The sequence below is a fragment of the Camellia sinensis genome, chromosome 6 (assembly GCF_055761805.1).
Source record: "Camellia sinensis isolate YWXY chromosome 6, ASM5576180v1, whole genome shotgun sequence".
NCBI lineage: Eukaryota > Viridiplantae > Streptophyta > Magnoliopsida > Ericales > Theaceae > Camellia > Camellia sinensis.
This window is the reverse complement of record NC_138966.1, coordinates 42984706-43002889: the sequence shown is the minus strand read 5'-3', so window position 1 is coordinate 43002889 and position 18184 is coordinate 42984706. Positions and strand designations below refer to the sequence as shown.

The following is an 18184-nucleotide window of genomic DNA, read 5'->3' as shown; positions in this document are numbered from 1 at the left end:
TTCGAGAGATACACAGGACCATAATAAGTTCTTGTGAGGAATGTTATCTCGAAAGACCTCAAAGGATAAATGGGAGAAAATGGCAAGCAGAGTCTGGGCTTTATACTATTGGTAAGCAGTAGAAGGAATTGGAGCCTAGTAAAGAGCAAAATGCTGGCTCTCGAAGAGGCTGAGTTTCAGTTTTTCAATCCAACTAAGATTGGAGGGCAGGAAATGGGCAGTTGGGGCCCCTCCAAATGAAAGTGGGAGCTAAGGCCTGTTCACACATTCTAGCCAATCAGAGGAGCAAAGTTTTTCTTTTTTGGCTAGGAATGTAGGACTAATTCCTAAGGCTTCAACAAGGGGTGGAGTCCTTCGTACTATTCTGGACGGCAAGATGAGAGTATACCATGCCGAAAGCAAGTTGTCTTCAAGGCTACAAAGACAGTCAAAGGGGACATATGGATATATTACAAAACTGCGCATGGAGGGGTGAATTGCAGTGGGATCATCAAATTCAGGAAATTAATGGTGGATTCGTTTCCTTGTTTAAGGTAGAGTGGGTATGAACCAAGCATCCCAGCCAGTATTTCTAGAAGACGATGAAGCAGCTTCATCCCAAGCAGAGTGTTTTGGAGCAGATGAAGAGCTTCCAATATCTATTTATGCAAATGTTTGGTCCAAAGGTTCATATGGTGCAAAAGCTTCCATAACTTGTATAAATGGGGGCGGATAAGTGTGGCCAATAAATACGTGAAGGTTCTTTTGAGGACGGTTGTCATTATCAAACACCTCCTCGTATGCTCGTTCAATGTAAGAGAATGCTTGATTGGCCATTAAGGGTGTATCTGTCTCCTCATATTCGCAGATAATGAATGGAATGAAAGAATTTAATGAAGTTCAGTACTTCATTTTTAAGAAGACGGTTATGTTTCAGCCAAGTTCATGCACATCTTAGGACGTGGATAGAGTGCATTTATCCACTAATATCACCAAGCATTGGGTATATTAGTGCGGGGGGTAATGTTAGCTACATATTTTGTACAGGCCAATCACAGCTTAACACATGACTCGAAAAGGGTAATTTAGGGAGTTAATGTAAGTCTCCAACCAGCGACAGACACGTGGCAGTTCATATTGGTAATGGTAGGTCTGCGTCGCATGGAAGAAGTTAAAAGGCGCGAAGTGGCATAGCTCAACGGTTACTCACAATTTAAATTCAAATTAAAGAGGGAAGCCCAACTACAAAGAAGGCGTTGTAGGAGCAGATTGGTCAGGGCCATAACCAGAGATCGTAGAAGTGCATTTCGATGGTTGGAAGCCCACTTCGATGGTTACCATTAGGAAGTATAAATAGAGAAGAAGGCCCCAAAATGAAGGACCCAGACTCAGATCTAGAAACCAATTTATTTACTTCATATTTCTTTCCAGTTTTACATTTCCAGTTCTTTACATTTCCGCACTTCAATTCCTGTATTGTACCTCATTTCCTAAGAGTAGTTTCAAGTAATCGTTACTGTAAACCTTTTTAAGACTGGGTCATTTCATTGTAAGTTCTCATTTACTTAATGAAATTCAATTTCTAAATTGTACTTGTTACTTCTTATAAATTTCTCCTAAAACAAGCCACCAATAAAAGTCCTCTTCATTGACGTTGAAAGAACTTCAATACAATCGTTTGATAATTGGTTGGCAATTAAAATTCTGTAAGGACTAATTGATCCTTGCTGGCACGTTTAAATTACACTATTAACCCTCGAAAGCCAAAAAATCCAACAGATACTCTTTTCTTTAATCCTTATTATTTCCATAAACTTTACAGTTATTAATATTTTTTTCCACAATAAAAAAAATACTCAGAATGATGCACCAAGAATTAATAACATAAAAAGAACAAGAACAAGAAGAGAAAAATAAAATTCTAGTTTGGAATAATTTCCGAAACAAGAAGAGTCCATTCATTGTCCTCACACATTTGTTTCACATACCAGTCTTGAAAACTAATCCAGAATTGTCCAAGTTTTCTTCAATGATCATGTTTAACCGTTCCACCGTTTCTTTTTACCGATGAAAGTCAATTATTAATTGTTAAGTTAGCACTTCGAAAGAGTTGAAACTCATACGCATATACCTTACAAGAAAATCTTATTCTTCCATTCCACTACTACGAGTAGAACCCAAGACCTTTTCCTTGAGAGAGAGACTTGGTGACTAACCAACTAGGCTATAGCCCTTGGTTAACTGTTCCACCATTTGAGGAGTCAAATATAGGGGTGAGTATGATCTGGATTGGTTTAGTTTGGGATAAAATCAGAACTAATCCGTTGTCTATGGTTCCATAAAAATTGGGACCAAACCAATCCGTTTAAATCATGGAACCAATCCGAACTAAACCATTTAAACATGGGTTGGATTGGTTTGAAACCACGGTTTCATAAAATCTTTGAATAAGGAAAAAAAAAAACATGTACACAAAAGATTTGTTAAAACTACTCTGAATTATAGATTTTCCTACCAAAAGACTAGAACAAAATAGTGATGCACTAAGCAAACAAATAGAAAATTGGCCAAAGTACAACAAAATGAGAAAATATTTTCAATCCACCTTACCAATCAAACACTGAAGAAACAAAACTTCACAAAAGATGCTGAAATCATGAAACTTATATCCCAAAATAATTATTTTAAGCCACCAAAATATAGAACACATGACAAACGGTCCGAATCAGTTCTAATCCGAAACTGTGAACTGAAAACTAGAACCAATCTGTGAACTGAAAACCAGAACCAGTTTGTGAACTACAATTTTCCAATCCAGAACTGAACCATGGATTAAAAAAATCAAACCAAACCTACCAGATTGGACTAAACCAATTCGATTTACGAATTATACGAATTCCTTGTTGAGCCCTAGTCAAATAGTTAACCCAATCACCTACTTCACCTTTCCTGAAATACGTCTTATTCTCAAAGTATAGAACATAACCAGTTTTGTTCACCTCCAACTCTCTTAGATTGTGAAAGCTACACAACCTCGATATTTCTTCTATCACACTTTCTTTCTCTTCCTCAAAAGAAAATAGAACTCCAATAAACTCCACTACTCTTTTCATCTGAAGGATAATATCTTCTTTCAAGTCCTCGTACATCAAAAATAACACCTTATGAGGCCTCTCTAAGATCTCCTTCCAATACCCCGACACATTGTCCCAGAAAGGGCCAAAACCAACAACACCCCTATAGTACATGTCAAAAGCATCATAGCACGATAGAGGCTGCCTTGAGGTTCTCAGGTGTGAGCTTAGTGAAAAAGTGCCAGGCAAAGACAAAAGAGTCATAAGGATTATGAGAGAGATAGACAATGCAACAGCTAAAGTTCTTAGTTGAGTCAGGCAATGAATCGTAGGGGATATAGGTGGACAAAAATTTCATAGATTTTTTTTTTTTTTTTTTTGATTGGCAAAAAGAAATTTTTTTTTAATAGTGAATGAGTAATACATTGAGATGAAAAGGAAATTCTCGTAGAATGAAAATTGGTGTGATCAAATCAGTTTTGTATGAAAAAAATGGACGGTGAAAAATAAACGGCTTACAAAAATCTGATTTGATCACATAGCTATCAATATCCGATCAACGTGATTTTTTACAGGCATATAGTACTCGCTGAGTTATATACATTAAACAGTTTGGATTATCAAAACGGGACCCGTGGTGGGCCCCTACGGGCCCAACAGTATCCTCCAGTCCATGATCGAACTGGAGAGAAGTCATTTCCTTTTATTATTGCAAAGCATGACCTCAACAAAAGGGATGAGGCCGTGAGGATTGGTCGTGAGCAAAGGGTATTGGGAAAGCGTGTCGGAGTAGCGATGATGATTGGTGATGGTGAAAGTCAAGGCTTTTAACCAAGTGGTGCCTGATTTGGGCATAGTAAGTATAAGATCGATGCCTTGAGCTTTGAAGCGTTGTTGGATTGACATTACTCCTTGAATAGTTAGTGTAGTGCCCCCAAAAGCCTTGGTAAAGATAAAGATCATGCAGACCTAACCAAACCTTCTATAACGCCCTCAAAAATAAACCCATCATAACATACATCCACGATAAATAGAAGAGATTTTATATTACAATCATCAAAGTATTCTTACCAAAGGTATTACATGTTGACAATAAAGGTAAATACCCTATAGGCTTACAACTTTCCAAGTCAACACTTGGTTACAAAAAAGAGAGTACTAACTCTACACAAATAAGCCCTTGGCTTCATATACATGTAATACAACAAAAACAACACAAAGAGTCTGACAGCCTCAAGCCTCCCAAGCTACGTCCTTGGAGGTAGCATAATACCTGTACCTGAAAAGGATGTCCCATATAGGGTAAGCCAACGCCCAATAGAGATATGATAAACATAATATGAACAATAACTAAAACATTAGCACCTGATAAACGTTTAACTCATATAAGCCAACCTACAGTACAATCCAGTTCCATAATCCTTCACTTAACAAAACTCAACTTATAAACATAGCTCAGAACCTGGCCGAACAACTTAAGTGAGACTACATCTCATGCCAATAATACTTCAAACTGCCATTTCACGAAAATTGCGTCCCCAGTATTCGGCACCCATGTGTAATTATTTTCTTATGGCCATTTTACAGAAATTTCATTCGCGGGACTCGGCACCCATGTATAGATGTTTTCGGATTGCCATTTTACGGAAATTTCATCCGCGGGATCGACACCCATGTATAGATGTTTTTAGATTGCCATTTTACGGAAATTTCATCCGCGAGATCGGCACCCATGTATAATTATGTTTTTAGATTTCCATTTTACGGAAATTTCATCCACGGGATCGGCACCCATGTACAATTATGTTTTTAGATTGCCATTTTACGAAAATTTCGTCCGCGGGATCGGCACCCATGTACAATTATGTTTGAATTGCCATTTTACGGAAATTTCATACGCGGGACTCGGCACCCATGTATTCAAATACTCATCATATATAATGACAACCAATACACCAATTGATTAGTTTTAATTCACCTAATCATCATGCAGTGTCTACAACAATCAAGACTATCCTCCACCGATAGCCCAAAGTAGTTATTTCTAAACAGATAATAAATGCACCGACAGATATATAATTGACATTTCCAAAAGTGAGCAATTAATAAATCCAACTCCACCATTCTATCTCATAATGAGCCAATTTCATTATTCCCAACTCAATTTCATAATTCCATAACAAATTTCATTAGTTACACTAATGACCCAAATATACCCAAACATGGCAATTTTTCCCTTAACCTCAATATTGACCCAAAGGTCCAAATATTATCAACAACACCAATAATCTCATCTCTAAACCCAAATACACATGTATAGGCTCAAAATACAAAACCCCTCTTATATACATTTTGAAACCCTAACACCCAAAAATCACCCAACTCAACATTACATCAAAATGACCAATAGTTTATGTCAAAGACCATAGAAATGAGTAGTTATCCCTACCTCAAACTCGGAGCTCAAAGGGAGAAGATGAAGAATTTTGAGATGCTCCAAATCCCAAGATTTTCGGATCAAAACGTAGCCCACAACGAGATCAACACTTTTTACAAAGGGACTAAGGTGGGAGATCACTCTAACTAGATCAATACCTAGAGAGAAGTTGGGTTTTTAGAGAGAGGAGCTCTCCAATGGAGGTTTTCGAAACCTAAGAGAGAGAAAGGACGTTGAAAAGTGATTTAAAATGGCCCAGCTGCGATCTGATATACGTATGACCCGCTCGAGCGGAGAATAGGACGCTCGAGCGTCAAACAAAAAAATTGGACCCACTCGAGCGCAAGAATACCCGCTCGAGCGTCAAGACACAACTGCAAAACACATCCGCTCGAGCACAAAGGGAAGCCCGTTCGAGCATAGATTACACTCATCCAGTACTTTTACAGACATTGCACACCCGCTCGAGCGCCAAGAGGCCCGCTCGAGCGCGACCCGCTCAAGCATATGGAAATCTGCTCGAGCGTGAAAAACGCACCTGCAGAAGTTTTGCAGAGGCACAAAATGCTGAAAGTGTGTAAACTCCACTTGAGTGCAAATGGACCCGCTCGAGCGGACCACCAAAAATCTGGGCAACTAGGAATAGGACTTAAGTACAACCAACCTGTTCGAAACACGCCCAATACATCCTAAAACTCAAATATATGGAATTAAAAGATGACAACAAGATATATACAACAACCAACTCCACGGAACCTAAGTCCGGATACAACAATTAAAGAAGGAAGAACCAGGATCGCTATACCTTCTCTTTGGGAAGCAATGCAAATAGATTGTTATGGCAATTGTCTTGTTGATGATCTTCTTCTTCTTTGTTTTTGATGAATGGGTTATTTTCCTTTTCTTGAGTGTTTTCCATGGAAGGTGGAAAAGGTATAATGTGGGTGTTTGGAAAGTTGCTATTTTAGTAGGCTATTTTAGTTTTTTATTGACTATTTTATTAGGCTAAAAATTTTTTGTGTTGGGAAGATAATTAAATTTTTTTGTAATTGGATGTGATGTTTGTGAAGATAGTGTTTTCCACATCATTCTCATTAAATATTTCCAAGCCGTCAGATTCCTCTGTTACAACAGACTCAAAAGAAAATGAAAATGACGACCTAGACAGGACTGTGGCATCCGGGTTATCACCCCCAGGAATACCAGACTCAGACTCAGTCGAGCTGGAATCTGATTCCGACGCACAAGATTCGGTGGAATCAGATTCCGGCTCACTACCTGACCCGGAGCTGCTAGATAAAAAGCCTTCTTCATATTGCCAGATGAGAGAAGGTGCGATAGATGCATCCAAGATCGGCGCTGGAAAGCCCGCAGCTATTTCATCTCCAATCACAGAAACCGAAGAGTTATCCCCCAATCACTCTTGGTTGATCGGAGGATCTAAAAGTAGACTCGCCAGTGCTACCCCCATTTCAAGCTCTGTGCTCTCAAGATCCACTGTTCTACACTGCTCAACCTCAGTTAGTGGGTCTGTCTGCGCTTCGGCAACGTCATCCCCAGATAATTGTATGTCGAAGAAGATTTCGAAACCAAGCACGCGCTTCTTCTCCGCGTTCAGCCATGGCTCTGGGAAGCCGCAGAATGGAAAATCTTCCCCCTCTCGGACGAAGCGTCCGTTTAGGGTACCCCAGATGGGCCTATGCATTAACTCAAATGGCTTCCCAGCCTTCTTTGCTCTGGCCCTTCCGACCATTTCTTTTCCTTTCCTCACCCAATCCTCTTTGGTGGGCAGATAACCCAGTCCAAAGGTGTGAGGGTTGTGTGGCACTTCGGCCAACACTGAGACGCCCTTCCGGCCGCTTCTCCCTAATCCCATCCCGGGGGTATGTTTTAGCTTGTTCATGAGGTAGATAGATTGAGCACTAACGTACATACCCTCATTCACAGCCATGACATTCTGCACCACTTGAGCCTCGGCCAAAGTGAACCCCGACAAAAACACATCCTCCGTGCCGTGCTCGATCTCCAAGACAGGTGTGGACACTTCCGGCGGCGGATGGATTGATGAATTCCCAAAAACGATCGCTACCCCTTTCCCATGAGGGTACTTTAGCATTTGATGTAGAGTGGAAGAGACTGCTTTGACGTGGTGCAACCACGGTCGCCCCAAAAGTAGGTTAAAGGTTGAAGGAACGTCCAAGATATGAAATTCAATGCTGTGTTGTCCTGGACCAACCTTGGTTTGAATTTTAACAGTCCCCATCACTTCTCTGCTGGTATTGTCGTATGCTCTGATCACTTGAGTAGTTGGGACGAAGTCCACGGGCTTCAACCCGATTGCATATGTCGTTCTGGTCGGGCAGACATTAATCGCAGACCCGGTATCAACAAGTACCACCGGTATCCACTTATCTCTACATTCCACAGAAATATAGAGAGGTTTGTTATGATTTGTGCCCTCGGGCGGTAGTTCCTTGTCCGAAAAGGTTAATGCCGGGGAACCTCCTCCCGAAAAAACCAGCCCAACCAGCTGTTCAGGCGTGGTGTCTATGGAGAGTTTGGACTTGTCCATAGCAGACAGGACAGCTTCTCTATGTACTCGTGATGCCATTAGCAGTCCCCAGATGGAGATGTCTGCTTGTATCTTTTTTAACTGTTTTAGCACAGCTTCATCTTCAATCTGCTTCTCCTTCTGTTTCTCCGCTTCTCTATCCTTCCCGGATGCCTCGGGTTGGTCCAGGTGTGGGGGTTTGAAGTACCGCCCACTTCTCGTCATGTGGTCAACCTCATCGAGGTACCAAGTGTCATCCGGTTGATTATTCCCCCAGTCTTCATCCGTGTGGGCAAGACATAAGTCATCGTCTTCCCACCACATTTCGTCGGCAGCCAACAGACACCTGTCTGGCTCCAGTTTAGTTGCACTCGCAGTACTCCCTATCCACATGCTCGCAGCATTCTCTATCTTCGTGCACACAGCACTTTCGGTCCCCTCAGGGCCTTTAGCTTTCCTAATTCTCTCAGCCTCCTCAAACTTTTCTCGTTCCAGCTGCATCAGTACAGCTGTTTGTTCAACAATTCTCGTATCCATAATGCCCATGTCCCGAGCGGAATTCTTAGCACCGGCGCTCTCCGGCGATACAACTTGACTTTCGGCCATTCCGGCCACAGCTGATACCTCTGCCCCTACCGGGCTCTGTTCTGGTTGGGCTTCCCCCACTTCATCCGGTTGATCCTCGAGCCATCCAGTGGCCTCTACCGATTCCTCATGGTCGAACCAGTTGATTGACGCATCCCCCGGTTCGTGGTCATCGAAAAATTGCAAGTTGGCAAAGTCTTCCTCTACGGCTGTCAGATCATCTGCCCATAGCCCAGATCCATCCCCCCGGATCATGCATAGCTCTCCTATCTCTGGCAATTCTATACCTAGCCCAATTCGGCTCGTTGATAGGATGTACTCGCTTGGATCATAGGCTTCCCCAGCAAAACTCTGTCCAGTCCCAGATTCAACAATCTCATTCTCTCCCAAAATCTGCCCTGCCCTATCTTCGACGGTCACCACCGTCGGTTCTGGTTGGGTTTTGGAGATGTCCACCATGCACAAGAAGTCAGTGCAATCGGGGAGGAGCACCTCCGGCTTGGGTAGGTGGGTCGGGGTGATATAGATACTGGGATCGTAAGATGCGACCCCAGTTTGGATAAAATTAATTCTGTTGGGAGGGGGAGGTTGGTTATGTGGTGGGAGAGGGTTGGTTGTGACATTGGGTTTATCAGGAGGCGCGATCACCTGTTTGTCAATAAGATCCTGGATCTCATGACGCAATCTGTAACAACGGTCGGTGTCGTGACCGTGTTGTTGATGATACGCGCAGTACTTTGCTGGGTCATGAGAGGGAGGAAGTGGGTTCGGTAGTGGCTTCGGCTCCAGGGGTTTCAAATGCTTTTTCCTGATCAACACCCCTAGAGCTTTGGATAGGGGCATATATAGTGGGGTAAAGGTTCTTTGGCCTCGCGGTTGGAATCTGTTGGTTTGTGTGTTGCTTCCGGACGTGCCGGAGAAGGGTGTGGCAGCCATGGGCCTTGGAGGGGGAGGGGGAGTGGTGGTGACCATACTGACTTCCGAGGCTCTTGTATTTGCAGCGCCACTCGGGCCCGCATTGTTGTTACGGTTGAAAGTCCTCCTCGGTTGCTCCCTATCGTGGTCAAACAGACCTTGTTTCATTGCATCTTCGATTTGCACCCCCATCTCATGTAAATCTGCGAAAGTAGGAAAGGGGACTACAATCATTCTCTGCATCAACTTTGGGTGGAGATTGCGCACAATCATCCGGATTTGATCTTTGTCAGTGGGCCTTAAAGTCATCATTGACGCCTTTGCCCTCCATCGGATCACAAAGTCCGAGAAAGTTTCCTTGGGCTCTTGCCTTGTCGTTTCGAGATCACGGGTTGTGATCTCGATCTGAGTGTTGTACGAATATTGCGCGACAAAGGCTTCAGTCATTTCATCCCAATTCCTTTTCACTTCATCTTGTAACTTTGCGTACCAGTGGGCGGCCACACCCGATAGGGTTCGGCCGAATAGTGAAAGCTTCTGTGGTCGTGTTAGGCCCATTGGCCGCAAGATGTCTGCAAACAGTCGGAGATGGACCATGGGGTCGCCGGACCCGTCAAAGCGGTCGATTTGTGGCATTTTGAACCTATCGGGGAGTGTTACGGCCTCCTCGGTATATCCGTCTTCGATATCCGGCATAGCCTTGACCCCTTGGGATTTCTTAAAGAGCTTCTCCAGTTTGCTCAATTTCAGAGCTGTATGATCAACCTCGAACTCGAAGGGAGAGTCGGGGCGATTGGGTGCATGGACCTTGGACAGTTGTGGTGGAAGCGGGGGCGAAGCTGGCCCCGTTGGAAGATTCGTGTCCTCTTGTAAGTTTTGGACATTCGGCAGGGTATTCTGGGCATTTGGTGGGGCGTTCTGAACAGTAGGTGCCTGCTCAGGTAATGGAGCCCCTGCCGGAGGAGGAATTTGGTGTGAAGCAGATGCAGCATTCTGCTGTTGCAATCGGGTAATTAGCTCAGCCTGCTGGGTCATAATCTCGGCCTGCTGCTTGGCGAGTTCATCTCGGCGAACGGCATCCTGCTGCATGGCCCGCTTGGTTTCTTGCATTTGGCGCACCATCTCCTCAACTCCTGTTGGCGTTGCCATACTGTTTTGATCTATCTGAACTACTGGCAAATCTGTCTCAATGGGGATCTCAATCCGACTGTCCGCTGATGGGGGAAACCACTGTTCTGGTGATCTCTGTTCAGATACACTGCGCTTTTTCTGCTTTCTTCTGGTAACAGGGGGTAGAGAATGGAACACTGGCTGTCCGTCGATTAGATCCTCAGATCGATTGAGTCGACGACCTCGTGTCCAAAGTGCTTGGGGAATGCCTGCTGGGTTGGAAGCAATTGTGATAGAACTGACCTAGCAAAAGATAAATAAAGCGAAAAGGAAATAAATAAACAGATAAACGGACAGCATAACAGCTTGAAATAAAATGCATGACACACAGCCGGGCATAACAACACACAGTTGATAAGCTGAATACATACTGTCCTCAAACACTGATTACTATCCTTGTATCACTGTTCCCTAAAACAGAATCTGATACCCGCAGATAGCTGATTCTCAAATACTGGCTGATGCCCGCAGGCCTGATACCCATAATACTGAACTGATGCCCGCAGGCCTGATGCCCAAACTCATATACTGAACTGATGCCCGCAGGCCTGATACTGACAATACTGAACTGATGCCCGCAGGCCTGATGCCCAAACTCGTATACTGATACATGCATTCATGTAGAGACGCACTCTAAAGCACATAACAGATAAGTGAGAGCCAAAACACCCCTATGTTGGGGTAGGGTTTCCCTATCCTATTTTGTCAGGAGCTAGGGTTTCACTACGCACACAGCGGTTTCAAACAACCTATAAACGGGTAAGCAACCTGTCCTAGTTTGGAATGGTCACTATGGATCTGAATATGCACTAGGTCGAATGGTCAAAGAGGGTGCCCCGGTAAAACCGGGGTTTGTGTTCCCATACTGGCAGAGCCCACAACCGGTCAGCCTTATGGTCATGCCTTGACAAGACAAGCCTCCGGCAAACCGTTCAGGAATAGCAGATGGCAAACACGGTGTCCTAGGCGCACCAATGCAAATGCAATGCAAAGAAAGACACAAGTGTAGTCAAAAACAGATATCACAAGTTCGAGTCAAGTTCTCTAAATCCCCAGCAGAGTCGCCAGAAACTGTAACAAGCCCGCGGGGGACCTCGCTACAGCTCGGACTCGACTTGTAGTCGCGGTTCTAAGTCTGAACCAAAGAGTCCAAATCCGGCAAATCGTTTTGAGAAAACAGATTTTGAAAGAAGTGCCAAACATGGACTGCTTTGCCAGATACAGAGTCGCCACCTAAATGTTTTTTAATGGGAAATTTAGGAAACCCTGACTCGGTGCCAAAGGCCACGTGTCCGTCATCACCAAAGTTGCCTCGGCTCGGGAACTTGGGTACGATTGGGGAAGGTCACTTCGTGAGCACCCCCGCTCGCCCGATCAAAGATCGGCCTCTACTAACCATGATATCTATTTTTGAAAACATTATGAGTTCTTATTCCGGTTATTAGCCTAGGTTACTATGTGATGCGCACAGCATACAAGTATAGACTGGATCGCCTGAATTGGAACAAAAACATTTCATGTTCGCTTTTTGAAAATGGTTTGCTACCCGCAGGTAGGCTTGAAACATTTGATGATTTATTCCAATCCAACTAACCCAACCTTCACCCACAGGCATTCAGGCAGTTATATCACATAAGCATTTAGCCTCATGGTAAGCATGCTATTCATGGCAGCACTCGCACGCATGCAAGGATGCTAAAGCATAAAACTTACAGGGTACTCCAAGCCAAAACAAAAACTGTATTAGAAATCATGCATGACCCTAAGTATACAGAAATGCCTAATGCAACACATGCAAAATGCAACTATAGCAGGCTCGGCTATTCTAAACATGGCATATGGAATGCTACAGCTAACATGTATTCAATTTGGAATTGAAAGTACAATGCAGTTAGTATGATGCGCCGAGCCCGGTGCATGCAAAACAGATGAATGAATGCAAACATGCTATCATACTGTATGCTAATTGAAATATGCCCTAATCTAACCATCATAAGCAGGTAAATAAAAGGGAGAAAGACGTGGGGTTGGAAGACATACAACACACACACGCACACTTATTACAGTTATGCCCTCGCGCAGAGGGTCCGAATAAATAATACAGTCCCGAAATAAAAGAATATTACAATCCGAATAATACAGTCCGAATATGTACAAATTCCTAATTAATTAACAAATTAACTAAGAAAGCGGTAAAACTGGCATGCAAGCCAGGGACTGCCTTGCTTCTGATGAATGCTGTATGTTTGGGCTGCCTTGCGCGGAAATCCACTGGGATGCCCCAATTAGCCTCTGTTTAGCAGTTATTCTTGAAACGCGTGCCAAGTCCCGAAAAGTTGTTGATTCCTCATTTTGCTGCAACAGAGAGTAGGAAAGGGGCATAGCAATGTATTTTCAACGATATATGCATGCCTCGATCCTCGTGCCACCAATCACGCATACTGAGGCATGATGGCCGAGGAGTCGAATTGCATAACTCAATATAGCATGAATGCACGTATAAACACAACAAGAACCTAACTCCATCATGGATAATCCGGAGTGTCGGTGACTGGGAATTGAGACACATTCCGTCACTCGGAGTACGAAATGTACCTCGTTTCTCGTGCCCGGGCTAACTCCTATTCCGAACACGATGCAATATGCATGACATGCATGAAATGCAACTAAGATACAATCCTAACATACACAATGCTATGGAATGACATGCCTCGAAATACGTGCACACGGGCATGCAAACCGAGAAAATGACAGAATGCGATCTAAGATACAACCTAGTATGCACTATGCTGTAAAAATGAGATGCCTCGAAATGCGTGCACACGGGCACGCAAACCGAGGCAATGGCATATGCAATGCAAATGCATGAAAAATGCAACATGGACTTATACTAACATGAGAGAGCCTCAGCCACACTCACATAAGAGGCCGATGGATGAAAATGAAGTGCCTCGAAATGCGTGCACACGGGCACGCAAACCGAGGCAATGGCAAAATGCGATGGCATGGAAATGACATATAGAATGCAACATGGACTTATACTAACATGAGAGAGCCTCAGCCACACTCACATAAGAGGCCGATGGATGAAAATGAAGTGCCTCGAAATGCGTGCACACGGGCACGCAAATCGAGGCAATGGCAAAATGCGATGGCATGGAAATGACATATAGAATGCAACATGGAATTATACTAACATGAGAGAGCCTCAGCCACACTCACATAAGAGGCCGATGGATGAAAATGAAGTGCCTCGAAATGCGTGCACACGGGCACGCAAACCGAGGCAATGGCAAAATGCGAATTATGGCATGGGAAATGATATGCAAACATGGTAATAGAATTTAAGCACTGAAATGTGGGGGAAAACAGCCCCGAAACGAGGCGAAAACACACCCGATGCACAGAATAGTCCCGAAACACGAATTTTGGCACCCGAAAAGGCCTATAGCTATACCAAACATGCAAATTTGGTACATGGAATGTAAAGACAGAAGCAAGGCAGCCCCAAAATAAGCATTTTACTAGTACAAAACATGGCCAAACAGCAAGCAAATATAGGGCAAAACTAGCATGCAAGAAATGGCCCTAAACATGGGATTAAGAAGCAACTCATAGCTGATGTCCTCAAACAGGTTAGGGCCCTTCAACAAAGTTGAAGAGGGGCCCAAAATATGATGTTTTTCAGAACTGTAAAAACCCCAAAAACAAACACAGGTATGTCTGCACTCTCATGCAAGAAAAAGGGCCAAAAGGTGGCCAAAGAGGCAAGTGGTATATACAAAGCCCAAACTGAAAAATTCCCTTCTAAAACATTGAATAGGGACCAAAAATATGACTATTTGAAGAACTGTAAAATGGCCAAAACAGTATACAAACATGCTAGAAATGCAATGCAAAATGAGGCTCAAAAGTGGCTATAACACAAAGTATACAAAATATTCCACAAACGGCCAAAGACCCTTAATGAAACATGAAGAATGGGCCAAAATAAGACTATTTTCAGAACTGTAAAATGGCCAAAAACAAAAGCATGATAGGCTGCCAAAGCATGCAAAAATGGGACCAAAAGAGAGATATAACATGAAGTGGCATATGGAGGTCCCAAACCATGAAAGGCCCTAAATGAAACATGAAGAATGGACCAAAATAAGACTATTTTCAGAACTGTAAAATGGCCAAAAACGAAAGCATGATAGGCTGCCAAAGCATGCAAAAATGGGACCAAAAAGGGAGTATAAAGGCAAGTATAGCATGGAGGTCCCAAACAGTGTTGAGCCCTTCTTCAATGTTGGAGAGGGGCTCAAAATAAGCCTATTATCAGTTTACAACATACTCCAAAACAAATCACACACAAGCTAAAGATATCATGCAAGAAAATGACATCTTAGAGGGATAATGAAGCAAGTGCAAGATAGAGGGCTCAAACAGGGTTGAACCCTTAATGAGACATGAAAATGAGCTCAAAATAAGGCCATTTTCAGTTATGGCCGGAGCTCAAAACAAAAAACATAGATGGCTAAGAAATATTGCAAAGAAAAGCTCAAAAAAAAAAGGAATGGCAACTCACCCTTGGAGACAAGTCTTTTGTTGCTTCTTGGACCAATTTGTTACCTCTTAGCTGCTGGAATTCTTCCCCTTGCTGCTGAAATGGAGTGGTGGTGGTAGAGCTTGGTGGTGATGAAGAAAACAAGGTGTAGGACTTAGGGATTTTTAGGCAAATGAGAAAGATGGAGGGAGATATGTGTATTGAGGCTTGAAGACAATTTTTTCCAACCCCAAAATATGATATGGCCTGCTGGTTATATGGACCAAAAAGGGGGTGTAAAGGTGGGGGAAAAGGAGGCCAACTTTCCCCCACAAAATATCCCCCGGATATTGCTATTTTCTGGGGGATAAAGCTATACAGCTGTAAAGTGAACAGTGTGAGGATCTCGGCCGGCCAGTTATTTTGGTTGCAGGTGGCCGGCCGGCCACACCCCCTAGCCGGCCGGCTAGGGGTCAAAAGGGTCAAGCTGATTTAGTGGCCGGCCACCACATGATGGTGTGCTCCCATGTGTGTACATCACAAATATGTGATTCAAAGTTCAAGAAAGTGGCCCCAAGGTGTTCAACATTAGCCCGGAAGGAGGGGTTCAAAAGGGTCAGGTGGAATTACTGGCCGGCCACCAACTTTTAGGATCCTCCCAAGTGTGTGCATCACAAATATGTGGTTCAAAGTTCAAGAAAGTGGCCCCAAGGTGTTCAACATTAGCCCGGAATGAGGGGTTCAAAAGGGTCAGGTGGAATTACTGGCCGGCCACCAACTTTTAGGATCCTCCCAAGTGTGTACATCACAAATATGTGGTTCAAAGTTCAAGAAAGTGGCCCCAAGGTGTTCAACATTAGCCCGGAAGTGTGAAAAACGGGCGCCGGAGGGCGTCGGAGGATGTATAACTGGTTGCTGCAACAATTACTGGCCTCCCACCCTTCAATGACCTCCCCAGTGATAAAACAGAGGTACCTGCCAAAAATGAACGAAAACCGTTGCAAAACGAATGTTCAGGGGCCAAAACGCACAGTTCGAGGTCCCGAAAATGGGCTGTTAAGCACCGAAAGTGGCATTCGGCCACGAAGTGGGTTTCTCAGACCCCAGTGTCCCTCAAAAGGGAGAAAATAGGAAGTATGCCAAAAATCGGAGCAAATGGAGATGGTTAAGCGGTCCCGAACCGAGGCACACGGCCAACAATCCCGAAAACCGGGAACCGGACTCCGAAATGGGCAAAATGGCCTACGGCCACAAAATGTAGCCTACGGCCACTGAGAGATGGTCTACGGGACCTCTCCCTCCCCTCGGGGAAAGAAACAGAGAAAACCGAGTCTGGTTCGCAAACCGAGGCAAGGCACAGAAGAGGGTTCGGAAGTCCGGAGGCAGGGCTTGCAGCCGCGACTCTGAGACTTTTGAACAAGCACAACATGCAATATCACCAAGTGCTCAACTGGTGACATCTGAGTCTCAAGGTCGGTCAAAAATGGGGTGTCTACAGGGTCAGATTAAACTGATTAAATTGATTAATTAGTGCCCAATTGCTTTATATTAAAGTAATGTGTGAGTGGGAGCTTGTAAGGGACTTTATACACTCAAACTCCCTCTTTAATTCTCATTTTTGGCTTATAAGAACTCTAAGAAAAGGGGAGAGAGGGTCGGCTATGGGTGATTAAGGGGAGAATTGTGCAATTTTGGTCTTAAGGCGTAGAGAATTGAAGTCCAACTCTAAATTAGACCATAGATTGAGAAGATTGAGCTCTTAAGTAAGTGATTGATTATGAATTCATGAGTTTGAACTTGTAATTTTGTGAATTAAAGATTAATTGGTGATCAAGAACAAGGGTTGTGCTCTAATTGATGAATTTGAAGTTGAAATGCACATGCATGTATAGGATCACCATGATTTTGCATAAACAAACATGTATTAAGTTTAATGTGGAAATATGAGTGTTAAATCCTACATGCAAGCATGTTTTTGTTGTGTTCCATGAGAATGAACACCATTTGCATTAATTGGAATAGAAATGCAGTCAAGATTAGCATGCATGTTTGAATAATTAAAGATAGGAGTTTTGAATGCATGAATGCATATGATAGAATTGAACTTGAATTAAATTGAGCCATGCATGTGCTTGATTCATGAAATTGAGCCCTATGATGATGTGTTTTGGTGTTTATACCATGTTAATACAAGAATATGTGAAATTGGAGCCATAGTATGCAAGAAACATTGGTTGAATGTCAAATTTGGACTCAAGAACACAATCTGGGAAACCCAGAATTTTGATGTCCGCTCGAGACTTGGTGTCTGCTCGAGCGAGGGAGCTATTTAGACAGGCCTTCTGCTCGAGCGTCCTATTACACACTCGAGCGTATTTTTCATGCAACCAGTACTTTTGCAGGCCTTAAGGGTCCGCTCGAGCGGGGACCCTGTTTTTTGAAAATTTGAAAATGCATTCTGTGTTCTGTTTTTCCTTTTCCTTTCACTTCTAAACACTCTTAGGCATACATTGAGCATTGTAATTGAATTAAATAGATAAGAATGAAGCCTAAAGAGGAATATGTGAATTAAAGAACAGATTGAGTTATTTGTGACCCATATGTGCTATGTGATGTGTAGGGTCAAGCTCCAAGGCAAATTTACAAGCCGATCACTGTGAGTAATATCTGAAATATGTTGTTATCCAATTGCTCACTTCTATGTAAGTTTTGTAAAGTTCATTAATTTTGAATGGTGGACATAGTTTAACATGATAAGTTTGATATGAAAGGCCTATGAGCCAGTTTGATACGAAAGGCCTATGAGCCAGTTTGATATGAAAGGCCTATGAGCCAGTTTGATACGAAAGGCCTATGAGCCAGTTTGATATGAAAGGCCTATAAGCCAGTTTGATATAAATGTGGGCCGAAGGCCGTTTGACATAAATGTGGGCCGAAGGCCGATT

The 18184-nt window shown here is 43.3% G+C and overlaps 1 pseudogene; it reads right to left on the bottom strand.

Moving 5' to 3' along the window:
* LOC145793281 (cytosolic sulfotransferase 15-like) overlaps positions 1-6409 on the bottom strand; it is a 190502-nt pseudogene extending 184093 nt beyond the window's left edge.
* Between the last annotated feature and the right edge of the window lie 11775 nt (positions 6410-18184).